The 25,598-nt window shown below is 43.6% G+C and overlaps 1 pseudogene; it reads right to left on the bottom strand.

Moving 5' to 3' along the window:
• Positions 1–9,990: 9,990 nt before the first annotated feature.
• LOC118664175 lies at positions 9,991–12,069 on the bottom strand (annotated as a pseudogene).
• Positions 12,070–25,598: the final 13,529 nt, after the last annotated feature.

Below are 25,598 nucleotides of genomic sequence, written 5' to 3'. Positions count from 1 at the left end.
AAAGCCTGCAGACTGAGTTCAGATTCTGGCTCTGGCACCTAAAAGCTCTGTGACCTGGGGTGACTTATGTAACCTCTCAGTGTTTTAATTGTCCCACCGGTGAAATGGGCTATGGATAATACCTACTTTATAGGGAGGTGAAGATTAAAAAATTAAAAACATAAAGAACTTTGAGTAATTTCTGGCACATGGTAGTAGTCACTCAATACCTTTTAGCTGGTGCTTCTACTTCACCATGCTGGCAATTCACAATTTCTCACATTTTAACAGACTTTTATAACAGTATACATTAAGAAGGTACTGTCCCCACAACTTGTCCCCAACATTTCCCCATTTTTCAGGTGAGGAGACTGAGGGTCAGAGGTTTCTAGCAATTTGCTCAAGGTCACAGAGCTAAGAGCCCGCAGAGTCAAGACTGGGACCCAGACCTGTGGCCTCTCTTCCAGTGGCCTGCATTTTCAGGCCAGAATTCATAAGGGCTCTATGTTCTCAGGTGGCATCTGTGGACCTGATGTGCCAAAGCTTTTTCAGTTCCTTAAGGAACTCACACAAAAAAGCACCCATAAATTGCAGTGAGTCATTTATCCGCCAAAACAATGTGATGAAAGGAAGATCCAAGCCAAATTTTTATAGAGAGGGTGGTGGGAGGGTGGTGGGAGGGGGGGCAGTTGGTGTGGGTCAGTGATTGAGCATCAACCTATGAATCAGAAGGCTATGGTTCGATTCCCAGTCAGGGCACATGCCTGGATTTTGGACTCAAACCCCAGTGTGGGCATGCAGGAGGCAGCCAATCAATGTATCTTTCATCATTGATGTGTCTATCTCTTTATATCTATCCCTTACTCTCTGAAATCCATAAAAAAGAGGGATTGGGGAGCTGGTCAGAGTGGCAATCTGTGCCCCTGTAAACTTTCCCTGATGAGCAGCTAAGGGTTGTTATGGCAAGACGATGCCTGCCGGTACATTGATTGGACACATTCTACCTGAACCTTTCTCCTCTGTCTAATACTTCCAAAATAATCTCTCCAAACAGACTGTCAGTTCCATCACTCAAGACACTTCGTTGGGATAAAATGGTGCCCCTCCATCATCTTGCCCACAGGAGAAAATTTTCAGACTCACTTCTGCAATCTGCCCCCATCCCCCAGGCTTTCCTCCAATCTACCTGCCAAACAATCCCACAAAGCAAAAGGAAAAGAGCCTCATATTTCACCTTGGGCAGTTTCTATGTTCCTGGGATGGGTAGCCTATTTTGCATATATTGTATTATTTAACCCTATGCTGACACTGCAATATAAGTAGTATTGTTTCTTTTTGATGCATAAGGAAACATGTAGAAAGTTTAAAGAACTTGCCAGAGGCTATATAACTCATAGGGATGGACCTAAAATTCAAACCCAGGCATGCCCAGCTCAAGTCTCTGCTGCTTCCAGGACATCAACATTTACAAGGCCGTTAGCAAAGCAGCTTGGCTTTCTGTGTGACCGTGCTGGTATCCATGCAGCCTTTTCTCACTTAGCAGGCCACTGCAGATGGTACCGTTGTAATCTCCCTTTGGGAAATTGGAATCTGTTCTTTGGAGGCTGGGGATCGTGCTGAAGTTCTGAAGTCAAGAAAGCATGAGGGCTTAAGTGGGACGTTTTAACCTCAAAGATGGCAGTTTCTACCAAACTCCTGTTATGAGTATATCACCATCAATGAAAAGATTCAGTACCATTCAGCCCCAAGGAGTGTCCCAAGGAGCAGTTCTTCTTGTGGCTCCTTCCTTTGAGTATATAGTGGTTGGTTGTCCTCCTGTTAATCTTGACCCTGCACCAGTTCTGGCTTCTGCATTAGGGTTTCATGTAGGTGAATAGACTACAGGACTTGGAAGCACATTCCCATGATAATAACATTTATGTGTACTTCCCCCCGCTTTTATCTACCACCCAAATGCTTTGCCTCATACTTCCACAGCACTATATAGATGATCAGGATCTTAATATATGGAGACCCCAATCCCTCATTTCATGAGAGTCTTTCTTTCTTTCTTTCTTTCTTTCTTTCTTTCTTTCTTTCTTTCTTTCTTTCTTTCTTTCTTTCTTCTTTCTTTCTTTCTTTCTTTCTTTCTTTATTTGTTTATTTCTTTCTTTCTTTCTTTCTTTTTCTCTCTCTCTCTCTCTCTCTCTCTCTCTCTCTCTCTCTCTCTCTCTCTCTCTCTCTCTCTCTGCCTTGCCTTGCCTTGCCTTGCCTTTTCCTTCCTTCCTTCCTTCCTTCCTTCCTTCTTCTCTTCTTTCTTGCCTTCCTTCTTCTTTTTAAACAGCATCTCTCTTTCCACTGTTATATCATGATCATGAAACTTAGCCCACCAATGGTACTGAAATGCTGAGTGTATACTCTTGAGTTCTTTTAGCTTCCTACATCTACTCCCAATAACCAACTGAAGGCATATATAAACCTCTGAATAGTCTTAGTTTATCTCCCCTGTTGTACCCAACATGAAGACTGACAATAATGTAAATCCTGTAAATCCAATCTTTAAGGAAGGAACATGAACATGTCCTGAGCATTAACCATGTGCCAGGCATCCACTTTCCCTTAGGTTGTCTTAATTATGCCTTAGAACAACCAAGAGAGGATGAACATTTCACACCCATTACACAGAAAAGGAAACTGAGGCTTAGAGAAGTTAAATACTATGGTCAAACTCATTCTCTTGAGGGTCAAAGTCAGGATTTTGATCTTTCTTTGTCTAACTTTGAAGGCCAGGTCTTTCTAATACAAAGTACTAGGTAGCATTTAAGACCTGCAGACTATTCTGACTTGTTCTGTTTTCTGGAGGAGCCAACTATTATAATATGCTGTTCTTTATCACTTGTGACCAGGTTGAAAATCAGAGCAATGTACGTCCACTTTATGCCTCAGCAGTCTTTTTTATAAAGCAACACGAAACATGCACATCCACAAACAGAATTTGAAACAAATCGTGACTTTTTAAAAGATGTTTTAGAACTATAATCAAGAAGCCATTTATTAACTGTTCATCCACATTCACCAATTAGGTGCCCCTGTCATTTATCTACTTGAACGTCAAGCAGATCTGCAACTATTATTTTAATTAATTAATTCAGCCCTTTATCGCCAGGGCAGCCCCTGGGAGATGCCTGGCTTATTTTCACAGCCGTCCCTGACGCTCAGCTGTCAAGCCACATCATGGCCGGCACTCTGAGCTTCATGCAAGGCCAAGCGCTTAATCTCTTTAACGGAGACCTGTCACAACTCCAGTGTGGCCCCAGTCCATGTTGAGACATGATGTCTTATGCACCTGTCTCTCCTTTCCCATTCTAACAGACACCATCTGGGATCAGACACTTTGCAATGCATCTCGGAATCATTGTTCCTGAGATCCACTGAATGCCTGTTCTGTGCCAGGCACCATGCTGTGGGTTTCATAGTCCTCTTCTCCCATCCACGAAACAATCATGCAACAGAGCACATCCCCACGTTCTCCAATAGGAGATGAAGTCATAGAAAAGTGAAGTGACTTGACCAGTGTCCCTCAACTCAGAAGATGAAAAGCAAGGGTTTGAAGTGAGGTCTGTGTTGACTTTAATAATTATGCTCCTTCCACTTCTCTGCATTGTCTGTAGTTGTACCTTTAATCTCTAAGATCTTCGAATAAAAGACAGGTGCTAGCTCAGCTATAAACTACATAAAAGGGTAAAACAGGCAGGGGGACCCCAGAGAAACATAGCAGAGAGAGGGTCTAAGGGAGATAGGGAATGAACACACACACACACACACACACACACACACACACACACACACACACACACCACTTCTGCTGCTGCGCCATGTAAGTTATCTCCCCAGTCTCATCTGTGGTCTCTTCAGTGAATTCCCCATTGCTCCTGATATTCATGCGCAGTATGTTTATTTGGTGGTGGTGGTGGTAGAACAGGTATTTAGGGCTATCAGGAGAAGGAAGAGATAACGGACATTTGGATTACACTTGGTTTCAGAGGATTGGTTGATTTTTAAAAAAGAGAGAGCAGATGGAACAGGGTGTTAGAGTGGGGTGGTTCCCAATACCTGAACAAGGGAGGAAGGCATTTCAGGTGAGAAAACAGCTTGTGCAAAAGTCCAGAGCTGTAAAGGTTCTGACATTCACATCCCCCCCCCCCCCCTTGCTGTTAAGCATTAAAAAAAATCCAGCCATCTTCACATCCCATGTTCCTCAGCTGCCTTGGGTGTGCTGTGCCACCTCTAAGCTGAAACCTCCTGTAATTATTTGGGGTACATGGGGCCTCCCAATAGCACCTTCATTTAATGCCATTACAGCCTCCCTCCAGGTTCTTAATCTTGGTACCTGCCCTCTTTGCCTCTTGCTGCCAGAAGGGATTGCTCTTAAAAGCTATATCCTTGATGCTCTTCCTGTTGTATGGAGGGAAGATGGTGGGACAGGTAAATCTCTCATTCTCTGGGCTCTGGAAGCAGTTTGAAGCATGTCTGTTGAGTGTTTTGCAATCAACACTGGGGCCAGGGTGTGGTCTTCCAAATGTAAGTTTACTGGTCAAATGTCCTCGGGAAGCATAGAACACTACATCCCACACTTAGAGATTGCTAATGCATATTGGCAGATTAAAGGCACAGAGAAGTCCTGCAATAAGAAACCCCTCTATTGCAGCATTTCCTAAACTTATTGGGTTAGAGAACACTGCTTTTTGCATTGTTCCTACACCCTAAGAAGTGCTGCTCTAGATAACCACCCCTTCAGGTGCACAGAATCTAACATTTTACATTCTGCTAGAGCAGGCAGTGAGAAAGGTTGTATGAGTTGTATTCATAGGTGACACTGAAAGGCAGGCATGTATGTAACTTGTACCAGGGAAGGCAGCTAGCTGGCAGGAGGAAGATGAAGTAAGGGTTTCTGATGTACAGTGGGGATCTAGTCATCAAGTTGCATGGCTTTTTTGGTTGCTGCCATTTTCACCCTTTTTCTAGGCAAGTCTACACGATATCACACACACACACACACACACACACACACACACACACACACACACACACCACACAAAGAACAAGAGATTTGTACATAGTCAAATTATCATTAATTAAAAAATCCACAATGGGATAGGTTAGGAAAACTCACTAAAAAAAAATGCTTGTTTAGTGCATAGAGGGTATGGGGTGCTTCACCTACATCACCTCCTGAACCTTTGCAATAATCCTGAGAGATAAGTGTCATTACTCCAATTTTACAGAGCACACTGAGACTCAGAGAGCTTAGGTGACTTTCCCAGGGTCACACAGCACCACGATGCTCAGAAAAGCTTTATATTTATGCTTAATTCCAAAAAGCATGCTCTGTCCTCTTACCCCACTGCCTTTTTCTAGTGAATGGCACCATCCCTGCCACCCTGGACCCTGATAGAGTTAGATTTTCCAGATGCCTCTGACCCTACTTGTGTTACAGGTCTGCTTTAATTTGCAGGTTCAAGAAGAATAAGAATATTGGGAACTAGTAACTGAGCTCAAAGGAGATCAAATGGAGTTTATGCTTCAATGATTTGACAATGTTTTGTTTCACCCTAAAAAGTCTATTTTGGATTTATGCCCCAAACCATAAGACTTGTTGATATCCTCTTAGAGCGCTGAGCGAAAATGACCAAGGCAGGGCCTGGAGGTGCTGGGCAGGAAGAGACAGTGGTGGGCAGGAGGAAAGCCTGGTGTCTAACTGGGGTGGTACTCCCAGAGAGTGTGATCATGGCAAATATCCTAAACCCACTTGGCCTCAGTTTCTCATATATAAAATAAAGGGGTGTGAGAAGATTGCCAGTGGCGATAAATCTATGGGTATGGTCTCTGTCTGGAGGCAAGAGGGACAATTATCTGGCCAGGGTTGCATCCTCTGAACCAATTAGTCCTGGAAAGGGAGATAATCTTAAGTCCACAGGATGGGAATTTTGGTGACTTCAATCTTCTGAAATGAAAATGAGACCGAGTGTCCTATACTTTATGTCTTGCAGAGAGGGCTTGGGAACCACAGACCAGGGGCCATAAGGCCTCTCTCACCCAAGGATGGTGGGTACTTTCTTCCAGTGGTTGCTTGTTACCTGAGTTTGAGTCCCAGGCAGGGAAACTGTAGAGGGCTTGTCTGTTGTTTATCTACCAGTGGAGTTGTTAGCATGGCTGTGTAGGGCCCCTGTTGTTTCAGTGGGTGAGGAGGCCCCTCAGAGATGAAATGACTGGGGGGTGAGGGTAGTGTTAAAGTGGGAAGGATGCAACTGAAGCCCTGGGACTTGTGAGAACGACTGGAGCTGCTGCCAGCTGGGGCCTGGGCAGGCACCTGAGCCTGAGCATGGACATTTCCAGAGGCTCCCACAATAGGAGGTTGGTTTAGGCTATTTCTCAGCTCCCTCCTGACTCACACATTTTGTGTTGCTTTAATCTCCCTTCCTTCCTGGAGCAACCCCGCAAACAGATTTGAGTGTGACTCATTGAACAGTGTCAGGCCAGCTGGGCTTCAGACAACAGCTTACAATCAGCTCCGTTGCAGACCCTGCACACCTGAGGCCGGAAGCCTGCTCCTGAGGAATCTCTTTGTCTCCTGCCCTGGTTTCCAGGGGCAAACATGATGCACAGGTGTGGTTCGGGGCCCATGGAGACCAGCTGGGCACTAGATTCCAGACATCAATGGGGCCTCTTGAGACCACTGACATTTTGCCTGATAGAAAGAAACAAAGATCTTAAGAAACCTCACCTTATATGTTCCTCCACAGATGAAAAAGAGTGAGCCCTTGTTACTGTTTGGAGAGAGACACAAAAGCAGCCACACCTAGTTTCCAAAGCGTGGGTGGGCGGATGGCATCATCAATACTTGAGTAGCACCAGCTGTCAGGACCCACCCTCAGGGCTCTATTCCACCCCTCCTTGCCAAGCTCGTGGTTTTCCCACCAGAGAGTGTTGGCAAGTTCTTCCAGCATGGTGGGACCTGGAAGTGCTGTCATCAGTGCAGTCAAGGTGATGCTAAAATATGTCACCTCCAGAGGGTCTGTGGGTCCTGGCTGCAGGTTCAGCATGCAGGCTCTTGGAGACAGGGACAAGCCCAGTAGAGTCCCTCAATAAATAGTTGTTGAATGACTGATTAGTGTGGAGGTGATGATGTGAGGATTGTTGCATGGGTCTCAACGTGATTGGAGATCTCGGGAAAGCAGAGGTCTCTGGAATTTGAATGTGGTACCTACTCCGTGGGACAGACAATTATGGTTGGCACTTCACATCAATTACTTTCCTTAAATCCTAACCAGGAATTACTACCTCTCCTGTGAGCTGAGGTTTGAGAGGCGAAGTGAATTGCCCAAAGATGAATCATTTGTAAGTGGCAAAGGCAGGATTCAAACCTGGGTCTTCTGACTTATCAGCCTTCATACAGTGAAGCCATTTTATTTTCCTCATTTGATGGAGAAGACTGAGCCCTAGAAAAGCAAGCTCACAGCTAATAGAAGGCAGAACAGGGACTGAAACTCAGAACTCCAGCCTGACAGCTTCACTCTGTCCCACACCTCATGGCCTGCCTGATGTTCCTCGTGACAAGTGGTCTCTGACCATATTCGGCAACTCCTCCACCAAGGGACTGGACTCCCCCAAAACCAGAAATCCTCATCTTCTCCCTCATCTTATCACTGAGAGCCAGGGAATCCCTTGCAGCCCCTTGGGGGGAGGGTAGACATCTGGCTCACAGCTGGCCTGAGTATGGCTCCTGCAACCCTATGGTGTAGAATGTGGGCTTTGTGTGTGCTTATTTTTCTTTTCTCTGCTGATAATAAAACTGGATAATGAAGCTGATGAATGAAGCCCCACCAGTGACTGGGCAGGAGTCCTGGCTCTACCACTTGCTTGAGGTGACAAACTGTACCATTGGGGTATTCGCTCTAATTTTCCCATCTGTAACACATGAGGTTGCACAAAATGACACCTGAGATCTCCCAGTGCTGACCTTGTAGAAATCCATTTAAAACAGGTCAGCGCACACATACCAGAAGTCAAATACTCTTCCCTATGAAGCAAAATCTAAAATTAAACACGCATCAACTATTTTGATGTTTAAATCAAACCTTGGCATTTTTTATTCTCTTTTTTAACCATGTATGACTTTTTAAAAATAGTCTTCATTTTATGAGAAAAGTATATTTTTCCTTTAAAAAGGCATAGAATTTCAAACATTTTTTATTCTCATGCATTTAAAAAGTGCTAATTAAAAACAACAAAACAGTAGGATGGGTACAGGGGTACAGTGGCTTAAATTAAAAACTTTCTTAGGGTCCCTGTTTATCTACATCTTGTGACAGTTAATTTTATGTGTCAACTTGGCTAGGCAATGGTGCCCAGTTGTGGAACAAATTCTAGATGTTGCTGTGAAGGTCTCTTTCTGTGGATGGGATTAACATTTGCAATCAATTGACTTTGGGTAAAGCAGATTGACCTCTGTAATGTGGTGGGCCCCACCCGATCAGTTGAAGGCCATAAGAACAAAGACTGAGATTTCCTGGAGAACAAGGAATTCTGTCAAAGATTCAACATAGAAATGTGGCCTACTAGTTCTCTGGAAAGCCTTACAAATTATATATATATATGGTTCAAAGCTTTCCCCAACAGAAATGTCATAAAATTCATTGTTCTCAGACTTTTTCCAGGAATGTTGTTCTCATGTATGTTCTGGCTGTTATGTCTTGGTCAAGTGTCCTGAGAGTGAATCTAGTCACACTACTTACTAGTGTAGGGCCTGGTGCAGACAGCACTCCCTCTGGGCCTCAGTTTCCTCATCTATCAAACAGGAGGTGGGGCATGGGGTGTGATGATAACAGCTTGTTCAGGGGTTGCTGGGATGGTCAGATGAGATTATGTGTGTGTGTGCTTTTTAAGATGCATGTTTTTATTGAAATTAAAAAACAAAAACATTGTCACTCAACAGAATAAATAAAACACAGACAATGTTATAATCTGACTAGATAATCTCTCATTCTTGTTGGAGCACTAAAATATAATGAAGAATTTTTCTCTATGCTAATTTTAAGGTTGTCTAGTTAAACTATTATCTGGTATCTTTTTAACAGCTTAACTATTTAGAGCTTCTTCTCAGAAACATTCACATATTACACAGGAAACGGGAAACAATCATAATTTATTTGGAAAACATTCATATTTTACACAGGATTTACAAATTTGAGACAACAAACACACACCCAATTGTACCTGCAACACTATCTTAGCTGCATTGTGGTGATTATGTTGTTCAGTCAGCTGTCCACTCTACACAACTGGATTTTAATAGTGTTATTTACAGAGGGGCCGAGGGCGCTCATCTAAGGCAAAGGCGCTACTCAGGTTTAATGTGCACTTTCACAGCCCTATGAGGACACAGCCATTATACACACTGTAAACACCACAGGGCATGACATCCATCTCCAACCACAAACAGCAGTCTCACTGCATCAAGCATGCAAGGCGTCAGGTAAGGTGCCTGACTTTTCCTCCGTAAGCACACTTCTCATCCAAGATGGCTGCTGTTCTCCCCATAGGACACTACTCACTTATTTCAAATATGGTGCCAGTGCTCAAAACATCTCTGGAACCGCTTTATGGGGATTGCCTGCACAGTCCACAGTGACCTTTTCTGAACATCCTTGATGGTGGCAAGTCTCCATCCTTTGAGGATGGATTTGATTTGAAAAACAAAAACAAAAACAGGCATAATTAGTCATGGCCAAGTGAATCAAACCGCAGGCTGCCACCCTGGTTCAAATAGGAGGCACTTACATAAAACAATGAGACCAGTTTTCTTGTACAGCTTGTAAACGAAAATATACCCAAGCAATGGCAGTCCTGCAGAAACCGGCACAGATTCCCCTAGGGTGAGGGCTCTGAGAGGCAACATTTACTTGACTGGGATATCTAGGTGGTAATTCGCAGTTTTAAAAATCAATCAATTGGTTGCCTCTCGGATAGACTTTAGTATTCCTCTTCAGTTTCAGTCCCTTCTGCTTCCTTATGGATCACCTGATGAAAGCCCTGGCAAACAGGGACCCAGTGATTGTCATGAAGCCCAAGCTTATAGCCAGGGAAGTCCTTCTCAGAGCGGTGGCAGCACCTCCAGTATCCTGGCCGGTAGGGCAATGCCTGGCAATAGGGCTTGGGATGCCACCGGCACAGGGACACATCCCCCTTCACATATTTTTTCTTGCACTGCTTACAAGGGTCCTCTCTATAGCATGGATCTCGAACCCAGCGAGAATCTGCTGGCCTGATGTTGTAGTACTCAATGAGGAACTTGAAATAGCAGCAGGCACATTTAAGAGCCACTAAACTCTTGGTGGGAAGAAACCTGAAGATTTTCTTCCCTGAAAACCTGAAGATTTTCACCAGAACGTGGTGGTGCAGGAAAGCCATCTATGGCTTAGGCTCCAGAAGATGCTGGGTTTTAAACCTGGTCTCCAGAAAGTCATGAGACCCCTGCTTCTTCCAACTGGAGGCCTGACGCACCGGTACTATACTTCCCACGGGAGAGGCTGGCATTGGGACATATGAATCGGCTGCAACACTTTTCTCCGCAGAGGCACCATCCCCTCAGCAGCACCATCAGGCGGCTGGCCTCCGCAGACACTTGTGCTGTGCTTTCATTCAACCAGGAACAGTCTGGCTGGTGCTAACCAGGTGCTAAGTAATAGAAAAACAGGTGCTGGTGCTAACTAATAGAAAAACAGCCTCCCTGGAAGTGGGTCTTCACAGGGCTTTACCCGAGAAGGCTGGCCCTTCTGCACCTTGGACACAGTGAGGCCAACGCACACAGATTCCTTTCTTTTCTGCTCAGGATCTTGTGGCCCAAGCTCTCTCCTCATGCATTCAATGGCACCTGTAGGCGACTTGATGGCTTGAGTTGGAGGAAAAGGTGACTCAAGACCTTCTGTCATTTCTGCATGGTGCCTATTGCTATTTTTTACAGCAGTTTGCTGATCTGGCTCTATTTCTGCATTACCCATGGGGGAACTCACGCCTGCTGGCATTGAGGGTCAGCCCTGAGGAGCCCCATCCCAGGCCTGCTTCTCCTTCTGAGAACAGTGGTCAGCTCTTGACGGGCCACAGCCCACAGGTACAGACCCCGCAGGAGGATTCACCCGAGTGTCAGGTGCTTCCAAGGCACCTTCATCAGCCTGAGTGCCATGTGCAAGCAGCACCCGCTTCCCTGTACCGCTTCAGACGCTGGGACTCCAGCTGGGCTACCATGTCCAGGACGCGGACTGGCTCTCTCTGGGATTCACCAACCTCAGGATTTCCCCTTTCTGTGGGCTCTTCACAAGCCCCGGGGGCAGAAAAGGACTCAGAGGCTGGAGGCACAGCTCTGGATGGCCCGGAAAGGCTCCCCACTGCAGAGCAGCACCAGCTCTTCGCTCCAGGAAGGCCACCATCTGGGTGACAGACAGAGGCCTCCGAGTGCAGATGCCGGCCCCACTGTCACTCGCATAGTGCACAGAACAGTGCTCATTGCCACACACAAAAGGCTCAGGCTCGTGGCACCGGCCTCTGGCTTCCCTCATCCTAACTGTATCCTGGCTTCTTTATGGTCCCCCGATCGTATCCCTCTTTTCGTAGCTCTCCCATCCATACAACAGGACCCTTTATTTTCATAGATCGTATCCTATTCCTGCCCTGGTGGGCTGCAGAGAATGTGATGTTCTCCTTGGTGTTTCCAGTTTTCACCAGCACCCTGCATTCCAGAGGCCCTTCCCCCTCCTCGCCCTGGTGGATGGCTGCCCATGGTGCCTTATTCTTGGTTTGAGCATCCACGCTGCTCTCTATGAGGCTCTTCCCTCTCATGCCGCTCAGAACATTTGGAGAAAGGACCCCAGAAGGTTTTCGAGATGATGCTTTACTATGAGAAGTGAAAGGAAAGACACTGGTTTTCGTGTAGCTACCTTTTTTTTTTTTTTTTTTTTTTTTGGTCGTAGCCTCCAGGTGGCTCATGGGAGTTCTCGGGGTTTCATTGATGATTCCCACAGGTTGCGCTTTCTTGAGTGGTTTCCAATGTGGCATAGGTACATGGCAGAGGCTCTTGCAAATAAAGGCCGGTGAAGAAGGACTGAGGATGCATCTCCCAGCTTCCTGCTGGAGTCAGTAATGGAAGAGGCTAGCTTCTCCTACTGAGATGGGTCTGATCTTTTTTAAAAGATTAAAATTGTGAAATGCTAATATTGAACAACTTTCCATTCAAATCTGCTGTGATTTCTCGTGACAGGAGACTGAACTTCTTTTGGCGCTAAGGTCCGGAGCCTGCTGTGACATCACAGTCCACCTCCCGCAAAACCCTGACATCACAGGCACACGGACCCACAGCACTATGACTTCCTCTGGAACTGAGGCCACCCGCAGTCGACTTGCCTAGCCGGGAGGCGAAAGAAGCTTCCCAGCCTCTGTCCTGCCAGGTCCTGAGAAAGGTTAAGGCCAGGCGCCAGCTCATTTGCTCTGGGACAGGAAGGACAGAGTGGCCAAGCCCAGGCGGGCGTGACCTTGCGAGGTGATCCCCACCCAGGGCTCAACTTCCTCACCAGATGCAGGTCATGGAGACACAGCCGCTGGGGTGCTGGCCTGTCCATAATCTCTCTGGCCTCAGCCAGGACCCTGTGGGCCAGGTGACTCGCTCAGCCTGGGAGGATGTGAGGGCTCTTGGGTCCCTGCCTCAGATGCACCTGCAGCGGAGTGCTCCCTGGACCTGCTGGGCCTCCCCCACACCTTGATGTTTTAAATAACCTGAAACCTAACATGAAATCTATAAAGAATAAATGCTACTGATATTATGAGTATGACTTCTCCTCCTTCTATCATTATTTATTGTGTTTTTTGTTTGTTTTTAATCTTCACCCGGACATTCTTCCCCTGATTTTTAGAGAGAGGAGGGAGGGAGGGAGATAGGAGAGACATACATGGATTGGTTGCCACTCCACCCTTCCCCACCAGGGCCAGGGATCAAGCCTGCAATTGAGGTATGTGCCCTTGACTGGAATCTAACCCGGGACCCTTCAGCCCACATGCCAATGCTCTATCTACTGAGCCAAACTGGCTAGGGCTATCATTATTAATTGGACTCAACATGTATGGATCACTGCCTGGGGGCCAGGCCCTATGCTGGGGAGCTGGTGATGAGAGGTGAAAGTCAATGCCCCTCTCCTTCAGGAGCTCAAAGTTAACGGAGAGGAGAAAGCTCCATGTGCTCTATGAGCTGCAAGATAAGACAGTATAAATCATAGCACTCCCAAGCTTTCACGGCTCAACCCAAATCCTATCTCCTTCATGAAACCTTTCCAGATCGCCCTATTAGAAATTAATCTCCCGACTCCCGTGTCCCCAGGGCCTTTGGCTTGTTCCTTTCCTGCAGTACTTGCCACTATTTACCTTGTATAAGAGTGATTTATGCACATGCCAGTCTCTCCCACTAGAATGTGAGTTCCTGAGGACAGAAATATTTATGAAGGGCCTTTTGATGACTTTGGTTATTGTATGAAGGACCAACATAACAGCATCAATAATCTGCTTCACATTTTAAAGTGATTTTATAACAAAATAATTTAAATAGAATATAATTTTTGAAGTGTTTTCACATTTTTATTCTCATAGCCATTGTCTCTTTTTTCCTGTCCACTTGATAGTTGCCACACAGGAGATAGAGAGCTTGCCATGACCTGTGCAAGGTCACAGGGGTAGTTAAGAGCAGGGTTAAACCCGGACCTGGCCCATGTGTTCTCAGCAGTCTAAAGCTGGCACTTAGCTGATATGGCTGTGCTGCATAGGCCTAGCCCCATTAACTCACCCTTACCTAGCAACTCCACATTCTGTTGCACACAAGTAATTTGGCTTCCTTGTCATGAGTGTAGTTTAGTAAGTTCCTTTCCTGTTTAGACATAAAATGAAGCCAGATGAAACAAATTGCATCTTTTTACTGCCTTTCCAAACTGATTGTAACTCCTGCCCTGATGATTTTCAGGTTGGCAGAGCCTGGTCTCTAGCAATTTCCCCAACAAAACCGTGTGCCTTTGGAGTGATTAGGGGTGGGCATGCTTGCTCACTGATCTTTCCACAATCCTGCCCTGGGACTTCTCAAGGCCTTGTGACAACATTGAGAGATAGGCTCAATTATTTGCTATTGACAGATGAGGACCTTGAGGCTTGGAGAGATTGAGTGACTTATGTGCCCAAGGCCACACACAGCCAGGATTCAAACCCATGTCTCTTGTTGTGCTAAAGACTTTCCATTATGCCCACACTGGATTCCTTCTCTAATTGGGAGGACTAGGAAAACAGTGTTGGCTCTCCTATCTTCAGCCGGCCAACTTTATTTGTAAGATACTAATTAGAAGAGAGATTCTCTGGAAGAATTAGTCAAACTCATTAGACAATGACCATGAACCAAAGAATAGCTTTTGATATTGATGCATGCTGATATAAGGCTAAACATATTTTTTTCCTCTCCCAGTCTGTAATTTGAACACAAACTGGCAGAACTCTCCACTGTGATTTTCCACTACAAGATTCCTTCCTGCAGCACAACAGACTAATGGGAAGACTGACTAAAACCCTCATCCTTCCACCTTCATTCCTTTACTTCTGCTGTGTGTCTATTTCAAATGTCCTACCTGCACACCTGTAACTAGGTTCCCTTCCCCTTTTCAATATCCCACTGGATGGGGTTTTGGATATGCTGAATTTGTACTTTGGCAAGACTAGCCTTTGTGCAATGATCAGTAGAGACAGAGTCAAAAGCAAAGGATAACCAATAATGGGAGGCCAGGTAGGAAGGTTGGTGAGAGGTAGATTTGGTTAATAAAATGGAACATTTTTTATTCAGTTCCCTTTGTTAGTCAGTGGGGAACCATGGAGCAGAGGGGTGGGGCCCATGGTAGGACTAATGTCTAGAGAAGGTAAATCTGGTAGGAGAAAGTAAAGGTGTGAAGGCTATTTAGTAAATTCTTAGAATAGTTTATCTATAAGGTGATGAGGGCCTGAGCCAGGGAAGTGGATGTGGACTGGAAAGGAGGGAGGTACTTGGGATGGGATTAACTGGAGTTCTTTTCCCCCAGTGGAATCTTGATAAAACATGTCACAGCCTAGAAGAAAGGATATGGACTTTGGAATGAAGCAGTGTGAGTTTTGAATCTCAGCTCAGCTACCCACAGGCATGTGATCGTGTGCAAATCACATGAACTCATTGAGATTCAGTTTCTTCACCCGTCAAATGGTAAATTAGTAACCACTCACAGACCTTTGTGACAATCAACAAATGCAGAAAGCTAGTCACATTGTAGGTGAACAGTTAGTGGTCATCATCTGGGGAGGGGGGTGAGGGGGGGGGCGCAAAGGAGCATCCAGGCCAAGAGCTGGGCTAGAAGTGTCATTACTTCTGCCCCTTGTCAGAGCTTGACCTTAGGCAATTGACTGGACCTAAGTGAATCTTAGTAAATGGGGATTATAGTGGCTCTCTCTCAGATCTGTTGTAATGAATGTTAAATTAAATGAGAGAAATGTATGTGAAGTGATTAGCCTGCAATGGGCTCATAGGAAGCACTCAGGTAAAGGGGAGTTGTTTATTATTAGCACACTAGAAGCCCAGTGCATGAAATTTGTGCACAGGTAGGGTCCCTAGCAGCTGCTGGCTGCCAGCTGGGGCCTCCCTTCCCCAGGTGCTGGCTGTTGGCAGGGACCTTCCTTTGTTTCATGCTGCCCCCTGGTGGTCAGCACACATCATAGCAAGCGATCAGACTCCTGGTTGGTCAAACTCCTGAGGGGACACTTTGCATTATATATATATATATATATATATATATATATATATATATATATATATATATACACACACACACACACACACACACACACACACACACACACAGACATAGATTAGTGTCTGATGGACACTGCTTGCCAGCTGAATTACTTTAATTCAACCTCTTCTCTTTTCCTCTCAGATTACAGAATCTTCAAAACTAATTACTCTATTTCCCAGCCTCCTTTGCAGCTACGAGTGGCCAGGTGACAGAGTTCTGGCCACTAAGACATGAGCAATGTCTGCTGGAGGATTCTGGGATGCTTTCACTTCCATGATTAAAGGAAGAGACCCACTCAGTGTGGCCCAACTTCCTTCTGCCTTCAATTCCTATCTTAAATTCAGGCATGATGCCCAATGCTGGAATAGCTAACTCACAACAATGAAGAAAAGATCAAGAGATTGAAAAGGAGGCCAACCAGCCCAACCTTGGGGAGCTGCTAGTCTACACCATGCCCACAGTCATCCATTTATCCAGAGTTCTTGGCATGTAAGGAACATAAACCCTTATATTTAAGTCACTATATTTGGGTTCCCTGTGTACTTATTGCTGAATGCAGGCCTAACGGATAGAAGCGTAATGACAGACAGCAGAAAAAAAGTCAGTGGGTGGTACTGAGCAGCAGCACTGCAGCTAAAGAAAACTATTCCATGTTCTCCTCATGGGCCCTGTGTTTTCCTCCTTCTGTGCTTTTTCTTATAGGGACTTCTCTGCTGAGAACCTTCCCTCTCTGCTGTGCTTCTCCAACCCCATCTTTGTGTGCATAATCCCCCATGGCTCAGCCTCACGGGCCATCTCCATCCCTTTATGGAGAACGTATCTCTTCTATTTAAATTTTCATGAAGGTTTTTATGTTTTAAATCATACTTTCAAATGACTATATTGTTTGATATTGGCGTTCACATCTTAGCTCCTTTGGTAGAAACTAAGCTCCATTACATACATTTTTTTTTTTCTAAATGAGAATGTGCATGGAAAGTGAATGACACAATCTTACACAAAATATTAGGCATTATTATTATTATTTTGTACTTCCAATGTTTGGTTTGTTCATTCAATAAATAGGTATCAAGAATTTATGTGCACCATCAGGATTAATAATATCTTCTCTGATGATAAACAGTTTGGGCTCCATCAGAGAATATACTCAGTTTCTTCATCTATTAAATAGATATAATGTAGTAACATAGGTATGGGGAATATGTAAATTAATATATGTAAAATGTATAAAATAGCATCTTTTTAAAAAATGTATATATTTTATTGATTTTTTACATAGAGGAAGGGAGGGGGATAGAGCGTTAGAAACATCCATGAGAGAGAAACATGGATCAGCTGCCTCCTGCACACCTCCTACTGGGGATGTGCCCGCAACCAAGGTACATGCCCTTGACCGTAATCGAACCTGGGACTCTTCAGTCCACAGGTTGATGCTCTTGTCATTGAGCCAAACTGGTCAGGGCATAAAATAGCATCTTGCATGTAGCAAACACTCAGGAATATTATTATTATTTACCAGACCATCTATTAGTCTTAAGGTATATATCTAACATGTTCCCTATCATATAGTAGGCCTTCAACAGATATTGAATGAATAACTGGTGTATGTGTACCTTTGAAATATTTTTAAAAATCTCCAATAAAACTAATTTAAATTCATATATACTTAAGCACATTAATGCTCATGAATAATTCACCTTAAGTAATATGTGTTTATAAATTGATTTTCTTTGGAGATTACATTGAGAATTTCACAACAACTCTTGAAGTAATTGGAGAAGCACTGGCAAATAGCACAAAGACAGAAAGAGGGATGACTTAGATCAATTAGGAAATTCATTCAGTTTTAAATTCAAAAACTGTCTACACTCTCCCTGCTCTGGTTCAGCACCTGTGGAGGCTCTCACCACCTGGGTCTCCAGAGTGAAAGTCAATCCTCAACCCTAGCCCACAGGGACCCCTGCAGTCTGAGCCCAACACACAGCATCAGCTTTGTTTTCATTTTCAACCCCTTGCCAAGAGTCTGGGCTCTGCAATCAGAATGCCTGGGTTCACAATCTTGTTTGCTAAGTGTGCACTCCCTCTGGGCCTTAGCCCATCGCATACAAAATGGAATAACAGAATTCCCCTCACATTGAGTTATTGTGAAGCTTAACTGGGTTCATCCAAGTGAAGTGCTTAGCACAGTGCCGAGCACACAGTGCATGCTTGGTAGGTCTGAATTGCCTTATCCCATTCTTCTAACCAGCTAGCCACACTACGCCATTCTCTGGGCTCCTTCCTCCCTCCACAACTTTGCACCTGCCCTTCCTATGATATTGTCCCCTCTCTTGTCCTTCATTGGATAAGCTTCTACTGATACATCAAGACTCATCACAGAAAACACAGTAGTAAGATATATGAGGTGACATGCATCCCCAGAGTTTATAATATTTATGGTGAAACAAACACATAAACAATAGCACTCACAACACCACCAGCTAACCTTATGAGTGAACCACTTACAGGAACCTTTTCCCAAGTACCCACAGATCTGCTAATGAGGAATATTTGACATGTCTTTCTAGTCACCATTCGATCTAAGTAAGAACCAGTTAACAGCCTGGGAAGAGATTTCTAGCCCCTTAAATTGAGGTTGATTGGCAGATCTTTGCTGAGTCAGGGAGGGGACTAATACTTGTTGAGTTCCTATGATGCGTTGGCCCTGCATGAGTGCTTCATATGTCCTCATATTTAATCTTTAGTACAACCCTAGGGAGTAGACAGTGTTATTCATTTTACACAAGAGGAAACTGAGGCAAAGGGAGGTCATTTGACTTGCTTGTTTTTACACAGCTGTGGATATTGGCTCTGGGAATTGAATTCAGATGTCTCTGCTGACACAGTCTTGCATTTCCCTGAGTTTCGTTAGAGAGGAGATGAAGCAGTGTTGGGTTACAGGAGTGGAGAGAGAATAGAAGAGTTCAGGCAGGCAGGAAAGCCAAATTTTCTACCCTTGCCAATCTTATTAAGCACGGATCCTGACTAAAATCCTGCCAGGTGTTCATTAATAACAGAGAAAAATACATCTGTGTAGACTCATTTTATTTGCAGAATGGGAATTGCTGGGCCATGATCACACAGAAGTGTTTCACTTGGAAACCGAGAACTTTGATCATTGTATTCTTCTGAATACATTCAGAATTACTCATGGGATGTGGGAAAGCCTGCTTTAGAATCAGCCATCCAGCAATTGGAAGCTGGATTCTACCATATGAGTTGTCAGACTTCAGGCAAGTGATTTGAACTCATTGAGCCCTTAGTTGCCTTATCTAAGAATGGGATTATTGGCAATGTCAACTCAGAAGACAATAATGAGAAACTATTAAATGAGGTATGAGTAGGGTGGATATGTAATTTATTATTCAAACAGGGACACTGTGGAAGTGTGTGTGTGGGGGGAAGCCCTGCAAAAACTTATACTAGGATAATAAGTATAAACTCATACCATCTTGAGCAAACTGGATTGTATGGCCACACTAGGTATGATCTATAGAAGTGCCTAGCACAGTGGCTCACATCTAGTAAATACGTGTAAATGCTCTTTCCTGTACTTTAATGGTAAGTATTTAGCACAATTCAAAAATTAAGCTACGTTGTACCATTTGAAAATTTCTGAACATTTCAGACTTGCAGGCAGAGAAAGCTCGGCCAGGGCCCTGTTAGTCATCAGCTATTCATGCTCTCAAGTCTGACAGAGCAGTGAACATGTACAGACTCCTCAGAACAACGGAACCGACTTCTCAGTGTAGTCAGAAGAGGACAACTTGAGATGATTTGTTCAAAGGGAAGAGGAAGAAAGGTATTTGCTGTAATCTATTTAAAAACAAACAGAAAACATACCAGCTTCAGATCAGAAGTTGGGAAGGGGGAGTGTCAAATAACAGAAGGAAACAAGTAGGAACAGCCCATTTATTCACTGATATCTGCTAAGGAGTTAGGGTGGGTGACCAAAATATTCCAGCAAGATGAGGCATCTTCAGCCACTGCTGAACATACTCTGGAGGAAATAGCAGGTAATGAAGGTAGAAATCCTAGGATTTTGTCTTTCTGACAATGTATTCTTAATGAATATAAGTTTCTTTCCTTTTGCTTCCTTTGTAGTCAGGATTTTTAAAATAATCTGAGAAGCTGATTAACAGCTTCCTCCCACATCCTATTAGCTGCTGGACTGAGAAGAAGTTGATGGTCACTAATATTTGCTAAATCATCAATCACCCTTCCCTCCCCCTCCCTTCCTCTCTTCCTTCTTCCCTCTCTCCTTCCTTCCTTCCCTCCTCCCTCCCCCTCCCTTCCTCTCTTCCTTCTTCCCTCTCTCCTTCCTTCCTTCCCTCCTCCCTCCCCCTCTTCCCAACTTCTCCCTTGTGTCCTCACTATTTATTGAGACAGAAACTGAGGATATAGTGGTGGATAGACAGGCTCACCTTTGTCAGGGAAGATAGACACTGGGCAGATAATTAACTACAACTTGTAGGAACTGCCCTGAGATCAGAGTCTGCTTTTCACCTCAAGCCCTTGATTATTGATATAAGTTTGACATGTGCATGTGGCTCTCTCAACGCATCTTAAATCCAACACGTTCAATATGCAATTCATGATCCTTCTTCCACATCTAGCTCTTCTTGGCCTGCCTTCCTTGTCAGAATGGATGGTGTCACTAACTCCCCAGCCCTTGTATTTATACGTTATTATAGTTCTCGGTTCACTGAAGCAGAGTCTTGGGGAGAATGTGAGTTGTGTGTTCGAAGAGCCCAGCAGTTAATGGGAGTGTAATTTGTTGAGAGTGCAAATTTTGACGATTAACTTTTGGGTTGTATTAGAGATGAGTGTGTGTGTGTGTGTGTGTGTGTGTGTGTGTGTGTAAGGAGGCATATGGAGGAGTCTGAGGGGAAGAGAAGGGATCTCCAAGTTGAGATAACAATTGTAGTTCTTCAAAGTTCATCATGGACTGAGGGATGTACATTTCCCCTCCCCCTTCATAGACACCCCCCTTGTCATTTCCATAATCAATATTACATATACCTATATATATTAGAAGAACTCAAGTCTTTGTTCAACCTGCTTATCAGAATAAGAGAGATGCTAAATGTCTTCTGTGACAAGAAAACAGCAGCTCCTGTAGCAATCTCTACCCAGACACCCTCCAACCCTCACCCCTCCTTATCTATCATCTATTTACCCATATGAGTAATGGGAGTAAAAAAGCAGCTTCATAATCAATCTCATTTTCCCTGAGTATTTGGAGTTTTAAAATCATTTGCATTTCGACAATGGTCCAGCATTTCCCTATCCCATCCATCAATTTGATTGGTAAATTGGCTGCCCACTTTCCATCTGATCTCTAATTGAATAACTGCATGTTATCAACACAAATTTGTAGTTTGGCCCAGAGGCGTTGTTGGTTTTTCTTTTTTTTTTGGGGGGGGGGGGGGCGGGCATTGCTTCTTTACTAAAAGAAAGAGATTTGCTGGGCATAGGGAAGAGGTATGGTAAAGGAGTTGGAATTGCAGACATGTACACCACTAATTAAAGTGCAAAAATAAAATTCACTCGCTGAGGCCACAGGCAATGACTGTTCCTTGGAAAAAAAAACAAACACATACACAAAAAAAACTTGAAGCCCTTAATACTTAGAGATTTGCAACCGGATAATAACTGCAAAACGTGACTGACAGTTTACCAGATTATCTCCTTAATCACACCTTTATTTCTATTAAGCAGGGCTTATGTTCCCAGCAGGTTTCAAACATGTGTTAACAGTGAATATCCCATGGAAGAATCAAAGTGCTGTAGCAACTGGAGCTTTGTGAGGGACTCTGCAAATAGAAACATTGAGAAAGAGGGGAGGAAAAGCCAGTGTGGAGCAAATTCAATGTCAGTCCTCTCCACCTAAACACAAATCTCTTCCCACAACCAGTGCAGAATGTCAGCAGCTCCAGAGAAAGATGATAGAAAGGTAGGGGAAGGCTTGCAAATCAGAAAACCCTGAAGATTTTTTGTTCTTAATGAAATCTTAGGATGCCAAGAGTCGGTTGTTCCAAAGGACTAATTCCCATAAGACATAATTAGCACTTATACAACATTTTATTATGTGTGTTCTTTTTCTTTCACTCTAAATGGCTAACCATTATGAACAGTTAAGCTGGCAGGAAGCCCTTAGAAAGAGATGAGGATGATCAGAGACCCAGTCTTTGTGGTTTTAAAATGAGTCTAACACAAAGCCCAAGATAGATGCCCTAATAGTTACCAGAACCTCTTCCCAGGAGTTTGCATAGGAAGGACAGAGGAAAACAGAGCAATGTGAAGGGTCTACTCTACGCTAAATATTGCATATTAACTAGGTCAGTTCTGTAATCTGCACTCTGAGCTAGGTATCATTATTCCATGTTGGAGATGAGAAAACTGAGTCAAGGTCTATTAACTTGCTTAAGGAACCATGATTTAAAAATTGTAGAGTCAGAATTTGAACCTAGATCCTCCTCATTAGCCAGAGAAGTGAATGGAGCAAAGTGCTCAGGAGCTATGTGGAGGTTTTTCTCTCTGGATCCCATTTTGAAGGATCCCCACTCCCTCTGCTCTTGTTCCTCCTGTTCTTCTCCCTCTTCTTCCTGCTTTCCTTCCCCAACCCCTTCTCTACACCCTCCTCTTCTTCCTTCTTTTTCTTCATTTTTAAAATTTCCTTGCAATCTCCAAGTGTGGGTATTTTCCATTGGCTCCTCCAGATGAACTCCTTTCCACCCTGATCTGTGCTCCAGAAACAGCCACCCTCGCCCTCTGGCTTTAAGCTGTGTTTGGTCAATGGGAGGCCCTGGTGGCATTGAGAGAGGAAGAGGACGAGGTTCCTTGGGGTATTTATTTCCCAGGCTCTTTCCCTGCCAGGATGCTATGGTGGCTAACCAGGCCCTGCCCAGTGGCCATCTTCTACATTGACCCCCTTTGAACCACAGTCACCCAACAGTTTCCAAATGTCTTGACCTTGGGACCCTTTAGACTTTTAAAAATTGTTAAAGACCCCCAAATAGCTTGTGTTAATCTCTCAATGTTTACCACATTAGAAATTGAAAAGGACAAAGACTCAAACACAAGAATACACAAACAGGGTGGGGCAAAAGTAGGTTTATAGCCGTGAGTACACAAAACACAGAGTTTATTCTCATATGATTATTTATTAATTATTGTATTATTTTCCATAACAAACAACCATAGTCCTACCTTTGCCGAGCCCTGTACATTCCATTAGCCATCAGAACAATGGATCCATCACAAGCCCTGTGTCCTCCTGGAAATTCTATTGTGCATTCATGAGTGAATAAGAGTGAGGAGGCAAAAAAATGTCTTGGCATTATTGTAAAACTAGTTTTGATCTTGTGGTCCTCTAAATGAGTCACAGGAACCTCAATAGGCTTCCAGCTTCCAGAACTGCTGCTTAAACTGCTCCTTCAGGCTCACTCTGGGATGCTTTTCCAGTCCTCATTGGAGGTATTCACTCTGCCCACACTGTCATAATCACCTCCTTTATTCAACTCTCCTCAATCATTCCATTTGAGTATGCCTTTTGTTTCTGCAGGGACATTGACTCATCAATGAGTAGGGGATGACTAGAATTCACCTTGGATGAAGAGCTGGGACCTGAAGTGGATCAGAAATGTCAGCAGCAACGAAAAACATTCTTTCTGCCTGCACTGACCTTTCTACTATGAACTTTGATTTATCATTTAAATTGTAGCTATCACTTCTTCACTGATAAAAGGGAGTGTTTAGAATCAGAGAGATTCCTGCTTTTCTTTCCTGAGTCTGGGCCAGAACAGAAGAGATTAATTTCTTACAGGTGCAGATGAACTGGACATCTTCATAGGAGGACAAGTAAGACTCTGGAAACCAAGTTCTGGAGGAAGAAGTAAGGAAATGGTTTCTTGTGCAGGAATGAAGCCTCAGGGAAACTTGGCCGTTTTCAGCTCTCTCTTTGTCAACTGGCCTTGCTCACGTTAGGGAAGGATTCTTCTTTCCTTCTGCTGGGCTCTCAACTGAATTTGACTCAGATCTTAAGTGCCCCATATCACTTTAAAAAATCATCTTCATTGTTGAAAGTATTACAGATGTCCCCTTTTCCCACCATTGACCCCCTCCTCCCTACTCTATTTGCATATTTCTCTTCTCCCCTTCTAGATTGCTAGCTCCCCAAGATAGTTTTAGTCACCAAGTTGTGTAATAAATAAATGTTTGTTGAAGGAAGAAGTAGAGATGGAAGTCTTTTTCATAATTACCATTTTGTTTCCTATAGCCAGCTGGAGACAGTCCATGCTTCCCAGCTTTATTGAGGTATAATTGATCTGCAAAGACATGCACATATTGAATATGTACACTTTGATGAGTTTGGACATATGCAGACACATGTGATACCATTAGCCCAGTCAAGGACATATCCCAAACCACTCAGTTTCCTTATGTTTATGACTCTATTTATTTTTCCGGTGGTAAGGATAGGTAACATCAGATTTACCTTCTTTTTTTTTTTTAGTTTAGAATTTTATTTCTCTATGAAAATTAGATTGCTATACACTGAAACTTTGAAATTAATTTCATTTGGAAAGCTAGGAGGAAAAGACAGGTATTTAAAAGACCCACTCTGCAATAGTCTTTTGATTCCATAAGTAAGCTAACAATATAAAAAAATTCATAATTCTAATTTTTAATTACAATTCAGTAATGCATTTTTAGGGTGAGTTTAATAACTGCTTGTTTAAAATGGAGATTGTTCAGCAATAATTTAGTCAGAAAATGAACATATCTAATTTTAATATCTATTTTATTAAAGTTTATAACAATTTGTGTAAGTTATATTACAGATTTACCTACTTAAACTCCACAAATTTTGAAGTGCAAATACTGTATTAAGCATAGACACTATGTTGTAGAGAAGATCTCTAGAATTTACTCATCTAGCATAACTGAAACCTTATAATCGTTGAACAACTCCCCATTTCCCCCACATTTAACCCCTGCCCACCACTTTTTTATTCTACACTTCTATAAGTTTGACTATTTGTACCTTATATAAGTGGAATCATTCAGAATTATTTTTGTAAGCCACTCAGGAAGTCATCCAAAGTGTCTGCAGAGGCAGAAAGGGAAGCCCTGGAAGGGCTTAAGCAGGTGTTTTGATACCTGCACCATAAACTGGATTTGAAATAAAAATGCCTGAATTTCAATCCCATCCCCAAAACTGACCAGTGGAGCTGCCTTTCACACATCGCTTCCTTGTCTCAAGGCTCAGGTCATCAGAATGAATGGTTTGGAAGAGAAGAGTGAATACCAAGGGTGTCACTGCCAGGTGTCTGGTAATCCAGCCACAAGGGTATCAAATATTGCTGGCTTCCTAAAATTTAGTGTCACTGGCTCATATCTGAATTATGTTTTCACATATATGGAAATGTGGTTATAATTTATAAAAGGCAAGACTCTTAAGTCATTCTTGAAAGTGTTGAATCTGTTTTTGCATTTTTTTTAAAATCAGAAAATAAAATTATCTGATGATGTGGGGTCCACAAAATGCTCTGGCATTTGGAAAAAGCTCTTGTTCTTGGGAAAATTGGAAATTCCTGAGCCTCAAGACTCAGTTTTGACTCTGAAGTCCACAGATGTGATGACGCAGAGAGCCAGAGCAGGTGGTATCTCTCACCTGAATATCAGAAGGGCTTTGCTAAGTTA

Source organism: Myotis myotis, unplaced genomic scaffold (genome assembly GCF_014108235.1).
Source record: "Myotis myotis isolate mMyoMyo1 unplaced genomic scaffold, mMyoMyo1.p scaffold_m19_p_10, whole genome shotgun sequence".
NCBI classification, from domain to species: domain Eukaryota; kingdom Metazoa; phylum Chordata; class Mammalia; order Chiroptera; family Vespertilionidae; genus Myotis; species Myotis myotis.
The sequence above is the reverse complement of the archived record's forward strand: the minus strand, read 5'-3'. Positions and strand labels throughout refer to the sequence as shown.